Source organism: Salmo trutta, chromosome 13 (assembly GCF_901001165.1).
Source record: "Salmo trutta chromosome 13, fSalTru1.1, whole genome shotgun sequence".
In the NCBI taxonomy this organism is placed as follows: domain Eukaryota; kingdom Metazoa; phylum Chordata; class Actinopteri; order Salmoniformes; family Salmonidae; genus Salmo; species Salmo trutta.
Genome location: NC_042969.1, coordinates 89,957,455 through 89,977,977, shown reverse-complemented (window position 1 = coordinate 89,977,977; position 20,523 = coordinate 89,957,455).

The following is a 20,523-nucleotide window of genomic DNA, read 5'->3' as shown; positions in this document are numbered from 1 at the left end:
TCATGACTTGACTGCCGGTATTGGAGGGAAACGATTTCCTGAACATCAACGCCATAGTAAAACGCTGTTTTTAGATATAAATATGAACTTGATAGAACTAAAAATGCATGCATTGTCTAACATAATGTCCTAGGAGTGTCATCTGATGGAGATTGTAAAAGGTTAGTGCATAATTTTAGCTGATTTTATGGTTTTGGTGACGCCTGTCTTTGAATCGACAATGCATTACACACAGCTATTATCAATGTACTCTCCTAACATAACCTAACTTTATGCTTTTCCGTAAAACCTTTTTGAAATCGGACAACGTGGTTAGATTAAGAAGATGTTTATCTTTCAAAGGCTGTAAGTTAGTTGTATGTTTGAGAAATTTGAATTTTGACATTTATTTGGTTTCAAATTTGCCGCTCTTGAAATGCACCTGTTGTTGATAGGTTGCGCCACGGGTGGCACGCTAACGTCCCACATAGCCCCAAGAAGTTTTAAGGTGTCCAGTTGAGCTTAGTTTTAAACCTCAGTAATTGTAGAGTGTATAGTACTCTATATATTTAAACCTCAGTAATTGTAGTGTGTACAGTACTCTATATATATATATATATAAACCTCAGTAATTGTAGTGTGTACAGTACTCTATATATTTAAACCTCAGTAATTGTAGTGTCTACAGTACTCTATATAGTTAAACCTCAGTAATTGTAGTGTGTACAGTACTCTATATAGTTAAACCTCTGTAATTGTAGTGTGTACAGTACTCTATATATTTAAACCTCAGTAATTGTAGTGTGTACAGTACTCTATATATTTTGTACCAATTGAGAACTTTGGTCTAATTCCCTGAGATCTGGATCTTCTCTGGAAAATCATTATTTTAGTATTTTTGGGGTTTACTGCCAGGGCCCAGGTCTGACAGTACTGCTCTAGCAGGTCCAGGCTCTGCTGTAGGCCATGTGCTGTGGGGGTTTACTGCCAGGGCCCAGGTCTGGCAGTACTGCTCTAGCAGGTCCAGGCTCTGCTGTAGGCCATGTGCTGTGGGGGTTTACTGCCAGGGCCCAGGTCTGGCAGTACTGCTCTAGCAGGTCCAGGCTCTGCTGTAGGCCATGTGCTGTGGGGGTTTACTGCCAGGGCCCAGGTCTGGCAGTACTGCTCTTGCAGGTCCAGGCTCTGCTGTAGGCCATGTGCTGTGGGTGACAGCAGGCATAGGTCATCTGTGAAGAGCAGGAATTTAACCTCTGAATTGTGGAGACTAACACCAGGGGCTGAGGATTTTTCTAGAATAGTGGCCAATTCGTTAATGTAAATATTGAAGAGTGCAGGGCTCAGATTGCAACCCTGTGAAGGCCCCGCACCCTGGTTAAATAATTATGTTATTTTCTTGCCAGTATTAATGCTGCACGTATTGCCAGTTTGATTTAATTATGTCATATGCTTTTTGGAAGTCGATAAAGCAAGCGTATATTTTGCAATTATTTTGGAGGACATGTTTATCTATCAGGGTGTGTAGGGTGTAAATATGATTGGTTGTGCGATGTTTTGGTATAAATCCAATTTGGCTTTTACTCAAGACATTGTGCTTATTAAGGAAGTGTAGAACTCCTTCCCCAGGTTACTCTTCACACAAATGCATCTTTAATTGTTATGGTCAAATTAGTCTCCGTTTTTAAAGTTTAGAGTTATGAGTCCTTGATTCCAGATGTCAGAGAAATAACCTACAAGATAAACTAAACTAAACCTAAACTCGGGATAAACTAAACTAAACCTAAACTCGGGATAAACTAAACTAAACCTAAACTCGGGATAAACTAAACTAAACCTAAACTCGGAATAAACTAAACTAAACCTAAACTCAGGATAAACTAAACTAAACCTAAACTCAGGATAAACTAAACTAAACCTAAACTCAGGACAAACTAAACTAAACCTAAACTCAGGATCAAATTAAACTAAACCTACACTCAGGATCAAATTAAACAGTTTTAATATAGCCAATTTTAAATTTTACACTAGTGAGTTTGAGCATCTCATTTAGGATGCCATCAGGTCCGCATGCTTTTTAAAATTTGAGGGCCTGAAGTTTCTTATAGAGCTCCTGGTCAGTAATTGGGGAGTACAATGGATGTTGATTGTCCTTTATAGCTTTTTCTAATCCATTCAACTTCTCATGAATTTGGCATTGGGATTTTTTGGTTCTGAGTGTACGTTTATAGAGTTTTAAAGTCTCCCAATAATTAAGGCGTAATTCACCATTATTTGGGTCTCTGTGCTTTTGGTTGGATAGTGTTATAAGTTTTATCCTTATAATTTTACAATCTGCATCAAACCAGTTGTCATCTCTGATCTTTTTTGTTTTGTTTTTTATCAATTTCAGTTGTGTTTCTTTTGCCGTTTCGCCTGAATATATAGTTGATGTTTTTTACTGCTAGATGCCTTCTTTACTGTGAGTGAATGTGGTATCCAGAAAGTTATCTAAGAGTGTTTGGATATTTTGGCTACAGGTTGCTTTCTGGTATTATTCTGTGCTGTTTTGGGCCCATCTGTATGAATTTCTGATGTTGTACAGCTTACTGGGCTGTGAATGTGTGGTTGTTTCCATGTCTGTTCTTTTGAGGAACAACGTAATTTGGCTGTGATCAGACAAGGTGTTAGTGGCTTGAGGGTGAATGAGCTGAGAGAGAAAGGGTCAATGTCTGTAATTATATAGTCTACTGTGCTGTGGCCAAGTGGTGAATCTCCCCAAAGATTCCCCCCGTAACCTACCATTGACAAAGTACAGACCCAGGCTTCGCCAGAGCCCTTCCATTTTTGTTGATGGTTCTGTCACTGTTGTTTCTATGGGGGAGATGAAGACAGTTAGAAACAGTATGGCCTGTAATAAAGCTGTCTCCTCGTGTGCTCAGTAGATCAGGTAGTGTTCCTGTGCGCACATTTGTGTCCCCACAGATGTGTACATTTCCCTGGGCCTGGAAATGGCACATCTCTTCCTCAAGGGTGGGGAAGATCTCCTCTGAGTAATATGGGGATTGTTACATTCCCGAGTTTCTATGTTGTGGGTTTGTGTATATGCATGTGTGTATTTCAGGAAATGGCTTCCTGGATTCCCTCAAGCAGCTGATTGGTTGGCCCCATTGCAGATTGGAGCCCTGAACCCACCCTCTCGTCAGGGGATACAGCTGTCTGCAATTACCGACTCCTGCTGCAGCTTGAAAAGCCAGTGTTCCTTCGTTAGGAGGGAGAGCTTCTTGGTATGTCCTGTGTTTCGTTGTAGGTCTCTATGATTGTTGTAAAGTATTTTGTAGCAGACGTATGTCAAAAGGACTGTGTTTTTGATTATTGAAATTGTTCGCTTTACGTTAATAATTATTCTGTATTTGTTCCTAGGGGGAAAGGCACCTTGGGAGTGCTTAGGCAAGAGGCCTGCGGGCATACATGTATATATGTACCTGTAGTATGTACTCTGTCTATGCACACTAGGTAAGACCTGGGCGGACCACCCCCTGTAGTTTGGTTAGCGCACCAGGTGGTGCTAAGACAGGTAAATTGTGGGTAGGTTGGTAAGGGGGCTTTTTAACTTTTACTTTCTTTGCTTTGGTTCCGTCCAGCCCCTTTTCCCCACATTGCCGTGTGACGGAAATAAATTCCCTGTAAAAGGTAATATATTCTGCCTCTGTCATCCTTACTCGCACCTACAGTCCCATACCTCTATACCTCCACCTACAGTCCCATACCTCTATACCTCCACCTACAGTCCCATACCTCTATACCTCCACCTACAGTCCCATACCTCTATACCTCCACCTACAGTCCCATACCTCTATACCTCCACCTACAGTCCCATACCTCTATACCTCCACCTACAGTCCCATACCTCTATACCTCCACCTACAGTCCCATACCTCTATACCTCCACCTACAGTCCCATACCTCTATACCTCCACCTACAGTCCCATACCTCTATACCTCCACCTACAGTCCCATACCTCTATACCTCCACCTACAGTCCCATACCTCTATACCTCCACCTACAGTCCCATACCTCTATACCTCCACCTACAGTCCCATACCTCTATACCTCCACCTACAGTCCCATACCTCTATACCTCCACCTACAGTCCCATACCTCTATACCTCCACCTACAGTCCCATACCTCTATACCTCCACCTACAGTCCCATACCTCTATACCTCCACCTACAGTCCCATACCTCTATACCTCCACCTACAGTCCCATACCTCTATACCTCCACCTACAGTCCATACCTCTACTACCTCCACCTACAGTCCCTACCTCCACCTACAGTCCCATACCTCCACCTACAGTCCCATACCTCCACCTACAGTCCCATACCTCCACCTACAGTCCCATACCTCCACCTACAGTCCCATACCTCCACCTACAGTCCCATACCTCCACCTACAGTCCCATACCTCCACCTACAGTCCCATACCTCCACCTACAGTCCCATACCTCCACCTACAGTCCCATACCTCCACCTACAGTCCCATACCTCCACCTATAGTCCCATACCTCCACCTATAGTCCCATACCTCCACCTACAGTCCCATACCTCTATACCTCCACCAACAGTCCCATACCTCTATACCTCCACCAACAGTCCCATACCTCTATACCTCCACCAACAGTCCCATACCTCTATACCTCCACCAACAGTCCCATACCTCTATACCTCCACCAACAGTCCCATACCTCTATACCTCCACCTACAGTCCCATACCTCTATACCTCCACCTACAGTCCCATACCTCTATACCTCCACCTACAGTCCCATACCTCTATACCTCCACCAACAGTCCCATACCTCTATACCTCCACCAACAGTCCCATACCTCTATACCTCCACCAACAGTCCCATACCTCTATACCTCCACCAACAGTCCCATACCTCTATACCTCCACCAACAGTCCCATACCTCTATACCTCCACCTACAGTCCCATACCTCTATACCTCCACCTACAGTCCCATACCTCTATACCTCCACCTACAGTCCCATACCTCTATACCTCCACCTACAGTCCCATACCTCTTTACCTCCACGGGAAGTTGATTGTAGCAGGGTGTTGCGTTCCATCCAAGAGGCGTACGTAACAGGGATTCTGAGGGGGGTCATATATTGCGCAAAGGAAAACTTGTACTGACAGAAAAATATGTTATCTTTTCAGTTTTAACCAAAAGTGATATTCACCAATTTTGAGGGGGTCAATTAGATTTTGGAGTTCAGCTTTGTACTAATTGATCAATCCATTGACCATTCACTCTCTCTATCTCTTACTCTCCCCCCCCCCCCCACTTTCTCTCTACCTAACTCTCTGCCAGAGGTACATGTCCTTCACCCAACACTGTCTAGTTTAGCCTTATATAATTCACAATAGAGAAGGAGGGTTTATGCTAATGTTTCTAGTCACATAATGCAATGTATTCATATAATCCAATGCAGAAACAAATGGATGGATGTTAATATAGTCTCCAAACCCAAAACGCTAGATAGATGTCAGGGGAGGCAATGTAAGTTTACTGAAGAATGGTTATTACATAGAAAATAGCTGAATAAACAATATTCTGAGGTCCTGCTGTTTGTTTGTTGAATAAAATGATATAAATAAATGTAATCTACAGCGAGCTGCTGTCTATTGACCATACACTCTGTCTTAAATAATGTTTCATATTTACCATGTTTTTAAATGACATATTGGAGGCAGAAGAGCTATGAGAGAGAGTGAGACAGAAATGTCCTCCATGTACAGTGTAAAACAACAAAAAATGCATGCAGAGCAGAATTAGGCCGTTAGCAGCCTATTCAAAATCCAGAAAAGAGCTGCTAAATTCTACAACAACCTAAAAGGAAGTGATTCCCAAACCTTCCATAACAAAGCCATCACCTACAGAGAGATGAACCTGGAGAAGAGTCCCCTAAGCAAGCTGGTCCTGGGGCTCTGTTCACAAACACAAACAGACCCCACAGAGCCATCACCTACAGAGAGATGAACGTGGAGAAGAGTCCCCTAAGCAAGCTGGTCCTGGGGCTCTGTTCACAAACACAAACAGACCCCACAGAGGCCCAGGACAGCAACAAAATTAGACCCAACCAAATCATGTGAAAACAAAAAGATAATTACTTCACACATTGGAAAGAATTACCAAAAAAACAGAGCAAACTAGAATGCTATTTGTACACAGTGGCAGAATACCTGACTATTGTGACTGATGCAAAATTAAGGAAAGCTTTGACTATGTACAGACTCAGTGAGCATAGCCTTGCTATTGAGAAAGGCAGCCGAAGGCAGACCTGGCTCTCAAGAGAAGACAGGCTATGTGCAACACTGCCCACAAAATGAGGTGGAAACTGAGCTGCACTTCCTAACCTCCTGCCAAATGTTTCACCAAATTAGAGACACATATTTCCCTCAGATTACACAGACCCACAAATAATTAGAAACCAAAGTCCAATTTCAATCAACTCCCATATCTACTGGGTGAAATACCACAGTGTGCCATCACAGCAGTACGATTTGTGACCTGTTGCCACAAGAAAAGGATAACCAGTGAAGAACAAACACCATTGTAAATACAACCCATATTTATGTTTATTTATTTTCCCTTTTGTACTTTAACTATTTGCACATAATATGACATTTTAAATGTCTTTATTCATTTGGAACTTTTGTGAGTGTAATGTTTACTGTTCATTTTTTTGTTTATTTCACGAGAGATAGGAAGAGAGCGAGATAGAGAGGGAGACCTAGGGAGAGGGAAGGAGAGAGAGGGAGAGAGACCTAGGGAGAGAGGGAAATAGAGAGAGCGAGAGAGAGGGAGAGGGACCTAGGGAGAGAGGGAAAGAGAGAGAGCAAGCAAGAGAGAGAGAGAGAGCACTTTTCACCCTATTTTATGTGCACAGATTTAAAGTGAATATCACAGATTTTACAGATGATCGAAACATCTATTTGAAAAGAACAATTTGTGTTATGGCTTTCTGAACCATGTGTCTACAGAAACATTAAACTCACAGCATGGGGTGAAGAAATATTCACCCTGATTACCATGAGATACACAATCTACTACGATACGTTTTCACGTACACTCACCGGATCAGAGGAATATTAGAAGCCTTTTCTCTATAGCGTTTAATAAAAACATACAGTAGTATTTAAACATGTGACACGGTAAAATGTTTGATTTAAAGTGGTGGTTAAGTATTTATGTCACTCATCACATGACCGATCTCAAAATATCTCTCTGGCTTGTTCATATTTTATGCCTTTTGCGTAATTTAAGGAAAGGAATTAGAGCATAAAATGACCCAGCTCAGCTGTGTTGGGTTGGGGGAGGAGCAGAGGCCAGATAACAAAACATATCACCATCCTTCCTTTGTCTGTCCTTCCTCTAAACCCACGCTGATGATGCCTCTTTTCTCATTTAGCAAGATATTTTAAATAAGGGATTTGGTTTTAATTGCAGAATATTGTTGAACGAGGCTCAGACCTAATCACTGCAAACCAATAACAATTTAGCCGTTGGAATTGATGAGAGCAGGTTGAGTGCTTAAAGACACCTCTGAGACACGACTCATTGGATATTCCACTAGATACAGCTCTCTCTCGCCTCACTCTTGCTCTGATATTTTGACAATTTCTCTTTGCCTCCTCACTTCACTTCAATGATTTGACAAGGAAGGAAAGGAGAGAGCAGTGGCACGGAGAGAGAGGAGGAAAGGAGAGAGAGGAGACAAAGACATTGGAGGCTAAGCCTCCCCAACACTCACAGAAAGAATGAACTATATTGGTGATTTATTTGAAATATCTGGAAAATTATTTCTCAAACTAATAGCATGCCTAAAGATCCAATATCACGTTGCTTGTAAAACGCTTTGTCCCGAATGCACCTTGTTCCTCATAAAGTGAATTACGTCTGAGGAGGGAAGTAGGGGATAGGGTGCTATTAGGGAAGGATCCTCAGAAATACATTCCAAATAAAGGCTTTGATCAGAAGGATGAAAGATGGTGAGAATTGAGTCAGGAGGGATGCTTGGTTATCAGTAACAGGGCTTGGTAGCAAAGAGAACTGTATCTAGTGGTATAATACAGAGAGCTGTATCTAGGGGATTAATACAGAGAGCTGTATCGAGGGGATTAATACAGAGAGCTGTATCTAGTGGAGTAATACAGAGAGCTGTATCTAGTGGTATAATACAGAGAGCTGTATCTAGTGGTATTATACAGAGAGCTGTATCTAGTGGATTAATACAGAGAGCTGTGTAATACAGAGAGCTGTATCTAGTGGAATAATACAGAGAGCTGTATCTAGTGGAATAATACAGAGAGCTGTATCTAGTGGTGTAAACAGAGAGCTGTGTAATACAGAGAGCTGTATCTAGTGGTATTATACAGAGAGTTGTATCTAGTGGTATAATACAGAGAGCTGTGTAATACAGAGAGCTGTGTAATACAGAGAGCTGTGTAATACAGAGAGCTGTGTAATACAGAGAGCTGTATCTAGTGGTATTATACAGAGAGCTGTATCTAGTTGTATTATACAGTGAGCTGTGTAATACAGAGAGCTGTGTAATACAGAGAGCTGTGTAATACAGAGAGCTATATTAGTGGAACAATACAGAGAGCTGTATCTAGTGGAATAATACAGAGAGCTGTGTCTAGTGGAATAATACAGAGAGCTGTGTCTAGTGGAATAATACAGAGAGCTGTATCTAGTGGAATAATACAGAGAGCTGTATCTAGTGGAATAATACAGAGAGCTGTATCTAGTGGAATAATACAGAGAGCTGTATCTAGTGGAATAATACAGAGAGCTGTATCTAGTGGTATTATACAGAGAGCTGTATCTAGTGGTATTATACAGAGAGCTGTATCTAGTGGAATAATACAGAGAGCTGTATCTAGTGGAATAATACAGAGAGCTGTATCTAGTGGAATAATACAGAGAGCTGTATCTAGTGGAATAATTCAGAGAGCTGTATCTAGTGGTGTAATACAGAGAGCTGTGTAATACAGAGAGCTGTATCTAGTGGTATTATACAGAGAGCTGTGTCTAGTGGAATAATACAGAGAGCTGTATCTAGTGGAATAATACAGAGAGCTGTATCTAGTGGAATAATACAGAGAGCTGTATCTAGTGGAATAATACAGAGAGCTGTATCTAGTGGTATTATACAGAGAGCTGTGTCTAGTGGAATAATACAGAGAGCTGTATCTAGTGGAATAATACAGAGAGCTGTATCTAGTGGAATAATACAGAGAGCTGTATCTAGTGGAATAATACAGAGAGCTGTATCTAGTGGTATTATACAGAGAGCTGTATCTAGTGGAATAATACAGAGAGCTGTATCTAGTGGAATAATACAGAGAGCTGTATCTAGTGGTATTATACAGAGAGCTGTATCTAGTGGTATAATACAGAGAGCTGTGTCTAGTGGAATAATACAGAGAGCTGTGTCTAGTGGTATTATACAGAGAGCTGTGTCTAGTGGAATAATACAGAGAGCTGTATCTAGTGGAATAATACAGAGAGCTGTATCTAGTGGAATAATACAGAGAGCTGTATCTAGTGGAATAATACAGAGAGCTGTATCTAGTGGAATAATACAGAGAGCTGTATCTAGTGGTATTATACAGAGAGCTGTATCTAGTGGTATTATACAGAGAGCTGTATCTAGTGGAATAATACAGAGAGCTGTATCTAGTGGAATAATACAGAGAGCTGTATCTAGTGGAATAATACAGAGAGCTGTATCTAGTGGAATAATTCAGAGAGCTGTATCTAGTGGAATAATACAGAGAGCTGTATCTAGTGGTGTAATACAGAGAGCTGTGTAATACAGAGAGCTGTATCTAGTGGTATTATACAGAGAGCTGTGTCTAGTGGAATAATACAGAGAGCTGTATCTAGTGGAATAATACAGAGAGCTGTATCTAGTGGAATAATACAGAGAGCTGTATCTAGTGGTATTATACAGAGAGCTGTATCTAGTGGAATAATACAGAGAGCTGTATCTAGTGGAATAATACAGAGAGCTGTATCTAGTGGTATTATACAGAGAGCTGTATCTAGTGGAATAATACAGAGAGCTGTGTCTAGTGGAATAATACAGAGAGCTGTGTCTAGTGGTATTATACAGAGAGCTGTGTCTAGTGGAATAATACAGAGAGCTGTATCTAGTGGAATAATACAGAGAGCTGTATCTAGTGGTATTATACAGAGAGCTGTGTCTAGTGGTATAATACAGAGAGCTGTGTCTAGTGGTATAATACAGAGAGCTGTATCTAGTGTTATAATACAGAGAGCTGTATCTAGTGGAATAATACAGCTCTCTGTATCTAGTGGAATAATACAGAGAGCTGTATCTAGTGGAATAATACAGAGAGCTGTATCTAGTGGTATTATACAGAGAGCTGTATCTAGTGGAATAATACAGATAGCTGTATCTAGTGGTATTATACAGAGAGCTGTATCTAGTGGTATTATACAGAGAGCTGTATCTAGTGGTATAATACAGAGAGCTGTATCTAGTGGAATAATACAGATAGCTGTATCTAGTGGAATAATACAGAAAGCTGTATCTAGTGGTATTATACAGAGAGCTGTATCTAGTGGTATTATACAGAGAGCTGTATCTAGTGGTATTATACAGAGAGCTGTATCTAGTGGTATTATACAGAGAGCTGTATCTAGTGGTATTATACAGAGAGCTGTATCTAGTGGTGTAATACAGAGAGCTGTATCTAGTGGTATAATCATCAGGGAGCTTCATCTGTTCTCTCTCTGTATCTCTCTCTAACCTATTGTGATTAATATTGATCACAAACAGGCCTAGTCTGAGTACTAACGACTTCATCTGATCTCTCTCTGGCCTACTGTGAGTACTAATAGAGGAGTACTAGTGAAGGAAGAAAAAAGGAAAATCAAAACTAACGAACCTCTTGTGACCTATTGTGATGACTGTTATTAAAGATAGGCTTACTGTATCTGACTGTCCACAAGTTACATGCTTTAATTGGGGGATGACGAGTAGAATGCACTATAATCACGTTGAAGTCGGATTTTATTCTAATGGATTAATAGCTTTGCCCAAATGCTCCTTTGTATATTACAGTGCCTTGCAAAAGTATTCGTCCTCCTTGGCGTTTTACCTATTTTGTTGCATTACAACCTGTAATTTAAATTGATTTTTATTTGGATTTCTTGTTATGGACATACACAAAATAGTTCAAATTGGTGAAGTGACATGAAAAAAAATAACTTGTTTCAAAATGTACAAAATAAAAAGTACGGAAAAGTGGTGTCTTCGAAGACGAAACTTGGTCAGCGTAGGTTTGGACTAATGGGCTGTTAGCCCAGAAACAAGATGGCATCGAGGCCTCAAAGATTTTTGTGCTAAGGCCATTTTTCTGGCATTAAAGGTCAAAAACGAAAATAGAGCGCTAATTTCACCGCTTCACATCAAAGTACATGAACCTACGGTGTCAGGAAAAAAGAACCAGCCATTTCTCTATCGTAATTTAGAAATCGTACAATGTACATTTGGTGATGGTCAAAGAACTTTGTTTTTTTTCCCCAAAAAGTTACAGATCCAGTTGCAGTGTGTTCAGACTGTTAAGGCATTAACCCTTAACAGTGAAAAGAAGGTGTTTACATCAAACAGTTTGCAATGACTTCTCTCCCCATGGGAATACATTGCCTGCTCCCCTTAATTCAACCTGAAGCCTATGTGGGTTATGAATGCCTTATGAACCTGTCTTCAATAACAATCCATCAGGCCACTATGAGGTCTACCTGTGTTGATTCTAAGCTTCCTGGAGCAACCGGAAGTGGTTAAATTCATCCTAAAGTTGTTTTGATATACCCAACCTACAGTTTGTGAAAACATTGCATTCAACCCTGTGTAAATCAGTCAATTCTTAACGTAAAGACTTTAACCTGTTTGGCCTAGGGGGCAGTATTGAGAATTTTGGAAAAAATATGTGCCCATTTTTAACTGCCTCCTACACCAACTCAGAAGCTAGAATATGCATATTATTGTTCAGGTTTGGATAGAAAACACTCTGAATTTTCTAAAACTGTTTGAATGGTGTCTGTGAGTATAACAGAACTCCTATGGCAGGCAAAAACCTGACAAGGTTTCAAGCAGGAAGTACTCTGTCTGACAAGGAGTCGTGCGTCTTGCATCTGTTTATTGAAAAGTAAGGATCTTAGCTGTAACGTGACAATTCCCAGGGCTCCGATAGGCTCTCAGAACCCGGGAAATACCTGAAGGTTTACGAGGCAGCCTCAGGCTGAAACACATTATCGGCTTTGGCAAGTGGCTGCTCAGAGGACCTTTGAATGAGGCGCGTGCACGATTCGCTCCTGAGGAGAAATTTTATTCGGCTGTTTAGGCTCAATGCATATTCCCGGTCGGAATATTATCGCTTTTCTACGAGATAAATGGCATAAAAATTGGTTTTTAAACAGCGGTTGACATGCTTCGAAGTACGGTAATGGAATATTTAGACATTTTTTGTCACGCCAATGCGCCATGCTCGAAACCGTGATGTAGCATTCTGATAGTGTCTAGAACTCACGAACAAAACGTCGCTGTTTGGATATAACGATGGATTATTTGGGACCAAACCAACATTTGTTATTGAAGTAGAAGTCCTGGCAGTGTATTCTGACGAAGAACAAGCAAGGTAAGAACATTTTTCTTATAGGAAATGTGATTTTGGTGGAGGCTGACCTGGGTGGGTGTCTAAATAACTAGCCCTGTGATGCCGGGCTATGTACTTAGATTATTGCAAAATGTGCTTCATCCGAAAAGCTATTTTAAAATCGGACATATCGAGTGCATAGAGGAGTAATGTATCTATAATTCTTAAAATAATTGTTATGCTTTTTGTGAACGTTTATCGTGAGTAATTTAGCAAACTGTTAGTAAATTCCCCGGAAGTTTGCGGGGGTTATGCTTTTTCTGAACATCACATGCTAATGTAAAAAGCTGTTTTTTGATATAAATATGAACTTGATTGAACAGACATGCATGTATTGTATAACACAATGTCCTAGGTGTGTCATCTGATGAAGATCATAAAAGGTTAGTGCTGCATTTAGCTGTGGTTTGGGTTTATGTGACATGATATGCTAGCTTGAAAAATGGGTGTCTGATTATTTCTGGCTGGGCACTCTGCTGACATAATCTAATGTTTTGCTTTCGTTGTAAAGCCTTTTTGAAATCGGACAGTGTGGTTAGATTAACGAGATTCTTGTCTTTAAATAGCTGTAAAATAGTCATATGTTTGAGAAATTGAAGTATTAGTATTTCTAACGATTCAAAAATCGCGCCACTGGATATCCAGTGGCTGTTACGTAGGTGGGACGAGTTCGTCCCACATGCGCCAGAGAGGTTAAACTCAGGATTCTGTAAAAGCCTACCCCAATGAGGATATGTGTTTACTTTCAGCTTCCTGTGCCAACCGGAAGTCCCATAAATTGGGGTCATTGGGGCTGTTTCGAAGGGTTAAAAATGTCAGATCTTTCCAAAACGTCATATGTGTGATTAGGCAACCCTCATGAACTGTAAATCAGTCATTACTCCCATCAGATTTCCAAGAAAAACTCACACACACAGCCAGGATGGAGTGACACAGTGTGGGGCTTAGAGACACAAAGAGCTTGCAATAGTTACCTTCGTTCGAACTATCAAAGAACCATCAGACCTAGAGCTCTGAAACTTTAGAAACCTGTTCTAGAGCTCAAGTCGATAGTTCACGGTGAGTTATGTGGCTCTAGAAGGTTCTCAGACCGAGAAACAGCGTCGTACATTTGCAATAACTTCAAATCATTTTGACCATCACGAAAATGACGACATTTGGAAAAAAGTCCCAGAGTCGCAAGACTAGGTACATTGAAACCTCCTTGGCCCATAGAGACGGACCCTAACATTTCTGTCAGATAACTCATTCAAGGACCCCGTTGCAACGCCCGAAAATGTGGATTTTCAGCACCAATTAACGTGTTATGGATAGGGGGCAGTATTTTCACGGCCGGATAAAAAACGTACCCGATTTTATCTGATTATTACTCCTGCCCAGAAACTTGAATATGCATATAATTAATAGCTTTGGATAGAAAACACTCCAAAGTTTCTAAAACTGTTTGAATGGTGTCTGTGAGTATAACAGAACTCATTTGGCAGGCCAAAACATGAGAAGATTCTGTTCAGGAAGTACCCTGTCTGACCATTTCTTGCCCTTCTTGATTATCTCTATCCATTACAAAGGATCTCTGCTGTTACGTGACACTTCCTACGGCTCCCATGGGCTCTCAGAAGGCGGCAAAAAGCTGAATGACGTAATTACAAGCCCTGGCTGAAACACAAGACCGCTTTTGCTAAGTGGTCTATCAGCGGACAAAGGGATTCATGCTCGTGCACGAGACGACACCATGTTTTTATTCTATCGTCTCTGAACGGATTCAACGACTCCTGGTCGGAATATTATCGCTTTTTTGATTTTAAACAGCGGTTGACATGCTTCAAAGTACGGTAATGAAATATTTAGAAATCTATTGTCACGAAATGCGCCATGCTCGTGACCCTTATTTACCATTCGGATAGTGTCTTGAACGCACGAACAAAACGCCGCTGTTGGAACATAACTATGGATTATTTTGGATCAAACCAACATTTGTTATTGAAGTAGAAGTCCTGGGAGTGCATTCTGACGAAGAACATCAAAGGTAATCAAACTTTTCTAATAGTAAATTAGAGTTTGGTGAAGGCTAAACTTGCTGGGTGTCTAAATAGCTAGCCCTGTGATGCCGGGCTATCTACTGAGAATATTGTAAAATGTGCTTTCACCGAAAAGCTATTTTAAAATCGGACATATCGAGTGCATAGAGGAATTCTGTATTTATAATTCTTAAAATAATTGTTATTTTTTTGGTAAACGTTTATCGTTTATAGCTATTTAGACACCCAGCAAGTTTAGCCTTCACCAAACTCCGATTTACTATTAGAAAAGTTTGATTACCTTTCCTGTTCTTCATCAGAATGCACTCCCAGGACTTCTACTTCAATAACAAATGTTGGTTTGGTCCCAAATAATCCATAGTTATGTTCCAACAGCGGCGTTTTGTTCATGCGTTCAAGACACTATCCGAATGGTAAATAAGGGTCATGCGCACGGCGCATTTCGTGACAAAAGATTTCAAAATATTTCATTACCGTACTTTGAAGCATGTCAACCGCTGTTTAAAATCAATTTTTATGCCATTTTTCTCGTAAAAAAGCGATAATATTCCGACCGGGAATCTGCAATTAGGTAAACAGACGAAAGAAAATACAGCATGGGGTCGACTCGGGCACGCGCCTAAGCCCTTTGTCCTCTGATCGGCCACTTGGCAAAGGCGATAATGTGTTTCAGCCTGCGGCTGCCTCGATATCGTTCAGCTTTTTCCCGGGCTCTGAGAGCCTATGGGAGCCGTAGGAAGTGTCACATTACAGCTAAGATCCTAAATGTTCAATAAACAGAGCCAAGAATAACAACACCTTGTCAGACAGGCCACTTCCTGCATGAAATCTTCTCAGGTTTTTGCCTGCCATATGAGTTCTGTTATACTCACAGACACCATTCAAACAGTTTTAGAAACTTTAGGGTGTTTTCTATCCAAAGCCAATAATTATATGCATATTCTAGTTACTGGGCAGGAGTAGTAACCAGAATAAATCGGGTACGTTTTTTAATCCGGCCGTGTAAATACTGCCCCCTAGCCCTAACAGGTAAACGAGAGTCTTGTCTTTAAAATGCTGTAAAATAGTCATATGTTTGAGAAATTGAAGTAATAGCATTTCTAAGGTATTTGAATATCGCGCCACAGGATTCAACTGACTGTTACGTAGGTGGGACAATTTGGTGCCACCTGCCATAGAGAGGTTTAAAAAGTGCTTTCTGGACTGTTTTTCGAAATTCTTTCGATTTGTTTGTCAATTATACATGTATAAGAACTGTATGAACATACTTTTGTCGTATTTTATTGTCATATTTTTTTTACTTGTCCATAAGGCATATGTTTTGTCCATTTACAATATGATTTCACAGGAAGTCAAAAGTGCAAGTCAAAAATCAGTGAACCATTACCAAATGCCATAAGAAATGTTCAAATGCAATATGAACATTTTGAAAGTGCCAAATCAGGATGTTATGTCCATTTGCCATGTACGATGTTAAGAAGTCGGTTTCCAAACCCAAAAGTCAGTGAACCATGTCCAAATGGCATTTATTCTGCCCAAATGATATATAGCACTATGTTAAGCCATGAATCAACCTAGATGGTCTATTTGTCATGTATGATGAGGGAGAAGTGGGACTCTGTTGTTTTTTTAACGATTTTTTGAAAAACATCCAAAATGACCAGGGACGCCCCCTATTGGATGAGCACAAGTGGGGGGTGCTCCCTACCCAACCATAGATCCCTTGCTCCAACTATCACATATTTCAGAGCAGGCCCATAATTCACAGCGCCTTCAGTTTAAACCATAATAAAAACATAAAACACGTAGTTATGTTCTAGCTGCGGGTCAAGTTCTGACATTATGTGTAGGCCTAGCTGAGGCGACCCCAAAACCCAAGTTTCGGCTCGATAGGTCATTTGGAGCCCGAGCAGCGACCTTAAGGGGGTGATACGTTTTTGATATTTTTTTTCTAATTTTCACAATTTGACCCTTAGGTCTTGACTTGATGTGCATTTGCAATATGAAAATTTCCTGTGGAGCGCGCTCGCCATCTATTAGATTTTTGCTGTGTGACACTTGGCATTTGCCATATGACATTTGCCATAAGCTTTGAATGAAATGCCATCCATTTGAGTGGTATTGGACATCGTGTATATGTTTCGTACGGTGCCAATATGTTCCCATTCCTTTTTGTCCATTTCAGGGGGGTCTTCCCTTACATACAAAGTACTGGACTTCTCCTACAGTCTGTCAAATGACCTGTTTGTTACTAAGTACTGGAATTCTCCTACATTATGCCAAATGGCCTTTTACTACATTCTGCCAAATGGCCTTTTACAAAGTACTGGGCATCTCCTACAGTCTGCCACATGGGCTGATTTGATTTGTTTGATTGTAGACTTTGCACAGTAGTGCTCTGTTAATTAACTTAATGTTTTATGTCCTGGGCTATTTTTACTGCTAAGCTAAAGGTTAAGGCTACACCTACTTCTCTAACAGCATTGAAGGAAGTTGTCTTGGGATGCGTACCAAATGATAACCTATTCTCTCTGGGCCTTGGTCAAAAGTAGTGCACTATAAAGGGAATAGGGTTTCATTTGGGACGCTGACCTCTGTCTATGATCACAGGCCGCCGTTGTCAGCCAAGTCAGGCAGCCATTAAGGTAACTGCCAAGGCAGGCAGCCATTAACGTAACTGGCCATTTGTGATGTTAAGAGGGACCGTGTCCCAAATGGCACCCTTTTCCCTATACTGTAGAGTGCACAACTTTTGTCCCGTAGGGGAATAGGTTGCCATTTGGGATGCAGTTATGAGTGGGTTGTGGAAAAGAGCAGAGATCTGAAGCTCCTCTCCCTACACCCTCCACTCCAATCATCTCACTAAACCTCTCCTTTCCTCTCCTCCACTTTCCTCTATTCTCCTCTCCTCCACTCTCCACTCCTTCCCTCTCATCTCTTCTCCTTTCCTCCTCTCCCCTCTCCTCTCTCCTCTCCCTACACCTTCCTCTCCTTTCCTCCTCTCCCCTTTCCCTTCCTCTCCACTCTCCTCTCCTCTCCACTCTCCTCAAGATGTCGCTGACAGAGAGGGTCGCCTCGCTTCTAGTCCTTAGGAAACTTTGCAGTATTTCGTTTTTTTATGTATTATTTCTCACATTGTTAGCCAAGAAAATCTTGAGTGTTATTACATACATGCAGGGAAGAACTATTGTTTATCAGAGTGACGTTAACTTACCAGCACCAGGAATACAACTTTCCCGAAGCGGATCCATTGTCCGAACCGGTAACGGTCGTCGTAATGGATGGATCAAGGCGCAGCGGGTTGAGTGCTCATACTTTAACTTTTAATGTGAACACTTAATAAACAAAACAAGAAAATGATAAACGGACGACAAACAGTCTTGCAGGCAACACACAGTTATGCAAAGAACAACCTCCCACAAATCCCATGACAAACACATTCCTATTTATAGGACCTTCAATCAGAGGCAACGATAGACAGCTGCCTCCAATTGAAGGCCCCAACCCCAATTACCTAAACATAGAAATAGAAATGACTAGACAGAACATAGAAATACACTAACATAGAACAATGACAAAACCCCACGGAATACATAAACCAAACACCCCTCTACATACACACACACCCCGAACCATATAAAACAAATACCCCCTGCCACGTCCTGACCAAACTATAATAACAAACAACCCCTTTACTGGTCAGGACGTGACAAACATACTCTGTTTCACTGAAACATGGCTCTCTCGGTGTATGCTGCCAGTGTTGTTACAGCCACCGGGTTTCTTCATGTTTCACGCCAAAAGAAATCAACATCTCGATGGAAAGAAGAAGGGTGGGGGTGTATGTTTCACGGTTAACGACACATGGTGTAACTAACAACATACAGGAACTGAAATCCTTTTGTTCACCTGACATAGAATTCCTCACAATCAAATGCCGACCGTATTATCTCCCAAGAGAATTCTCATCGGTTATTGTCACAGCCGTGTATATCCCCCCTCAAGCCGATACCACGACGGCCCTCAAGGAACTTCCCTGGACTCTATGGAAACTGGAAACCACATATCCTGAGGCTGCATTTATTGTAGCTGGGGATTTTAACAAAGCAAATTTGAGAACAAGGCTACCTAAATCCTATCAGTGTTTTGATTGTAGTACCCGAGCTGGCAAAACACTGGATCACTGCTACTCTAACTTCCACTATGAATACAATGGCCTCCCCCGCCCTCCTTTAAGCAAATCTGACCACGACTCCATTTTGATCCTCTCTTCTTATAGGCAGAAACTCAAACAGGATGTACCCGTGACAAGGACTATTCAAAGCTGGTCTGACCAATCAGAATCCACGCTTCAAGATTGTTTTGATGACGTGGAATGGGACATGTCCCGGGTAGCCTCAGATAAATAATATTGATTTGTACGCTGATTCCGTGAGTGAGTTTTTAAGGATGTGAAAACTGAAAGCGCGAAAAAAACGCACTTAACCATGGAAACGTGACCGGGAATATGGCCGAATACGAACAGTGTAGTTATTCCCTCCACAAGGCAATCAAACAAGCGAAATGTCAGTGTAAGAACAAAGTGGAGTCGCAATTCAACAGCTCAGACATGAGACGTATGTGGCAGGGTCTACAGACAATCACGGACTACAAAAAGAAAACTAGCCACGTCACGGACATCGACGTCTTGCTCCCGGACAAGCTAAATACCTTCTTTGAGGATAACACACTGACGCGGCCCACTACGCCGTGATGGCGTTTACAGAGGAAGCAAATGAAGATAAACGAAACAATATACTTATACAGAACTTAAACTGAACAAAATCATAAACGTAACATGCAACACTTTCACAGATTTTACTGAGTGACAGTTCATATAAGGAAATCAGTCAATTGAAATAAAGACCTAGTCCATGAATGGTAATACAGATATGCATATGTTGGTCACAGATACCTTAAAAAAAGGTGGATCAGAAAACCAGTCAGTATCTGGTGTGACCACAATTTGCCTCATGCGGCACAACACATCTCCTTCGCATAGGGTTGATCAGTCTATTGATTGTGGCCTGTGGAATGTTGTCCTCTTCAATGGCTGTGCCAAGTTGCTGGATATTGACAGTTACTGGAACACTCTGTCGTACACGCCAATCCAGAGCATCCCAAACATGCTCAATGAGCATGCAGGCCAAGGAAGAACTGGGACATTTTCAGCTTCCAGGAATTGTGTCCAGATCCTTGTGACATGGGGCCGTGCATTAACATGATATTGTGACTATACTTTCATTAATCTGATGACTGTTATTTATTCAATCCACTAACTGTTTAATTGTTACCCGATTCAATTAATCATGTAACAATTAACTCATTAGGAATTTGCGGCACCATGAGAGCGGTTGTTTAAAGAGTTACCATCTCCTGAATTAAACTCCAAAGGTCTTTACCTATCACATCCGTTAGAACAGTCAACGTATTAAATCATAACCTCTTATCATATCATCATTCTGAACAGTTGTAACTTCCTGCATCCGCAAAAACCCCAACCTTACTTGTGATTCAGTACTACACAAATTGGTTTAGTTATTTATTTACTAGCTAACTAAATGATAACATAGGATAACATACACACTTAATACATTAGAAACAGGTCCCTAGCGAACTGCCAACATATGGCAGCTTGTAACAAAGAAGATGAAGAGGGAGGGAGAGAGAGAGGGACACTTATCTGTCATAATCCGTGTATGTAGGTGGCAGGGAAGTCAGGCGCAGGAGAAA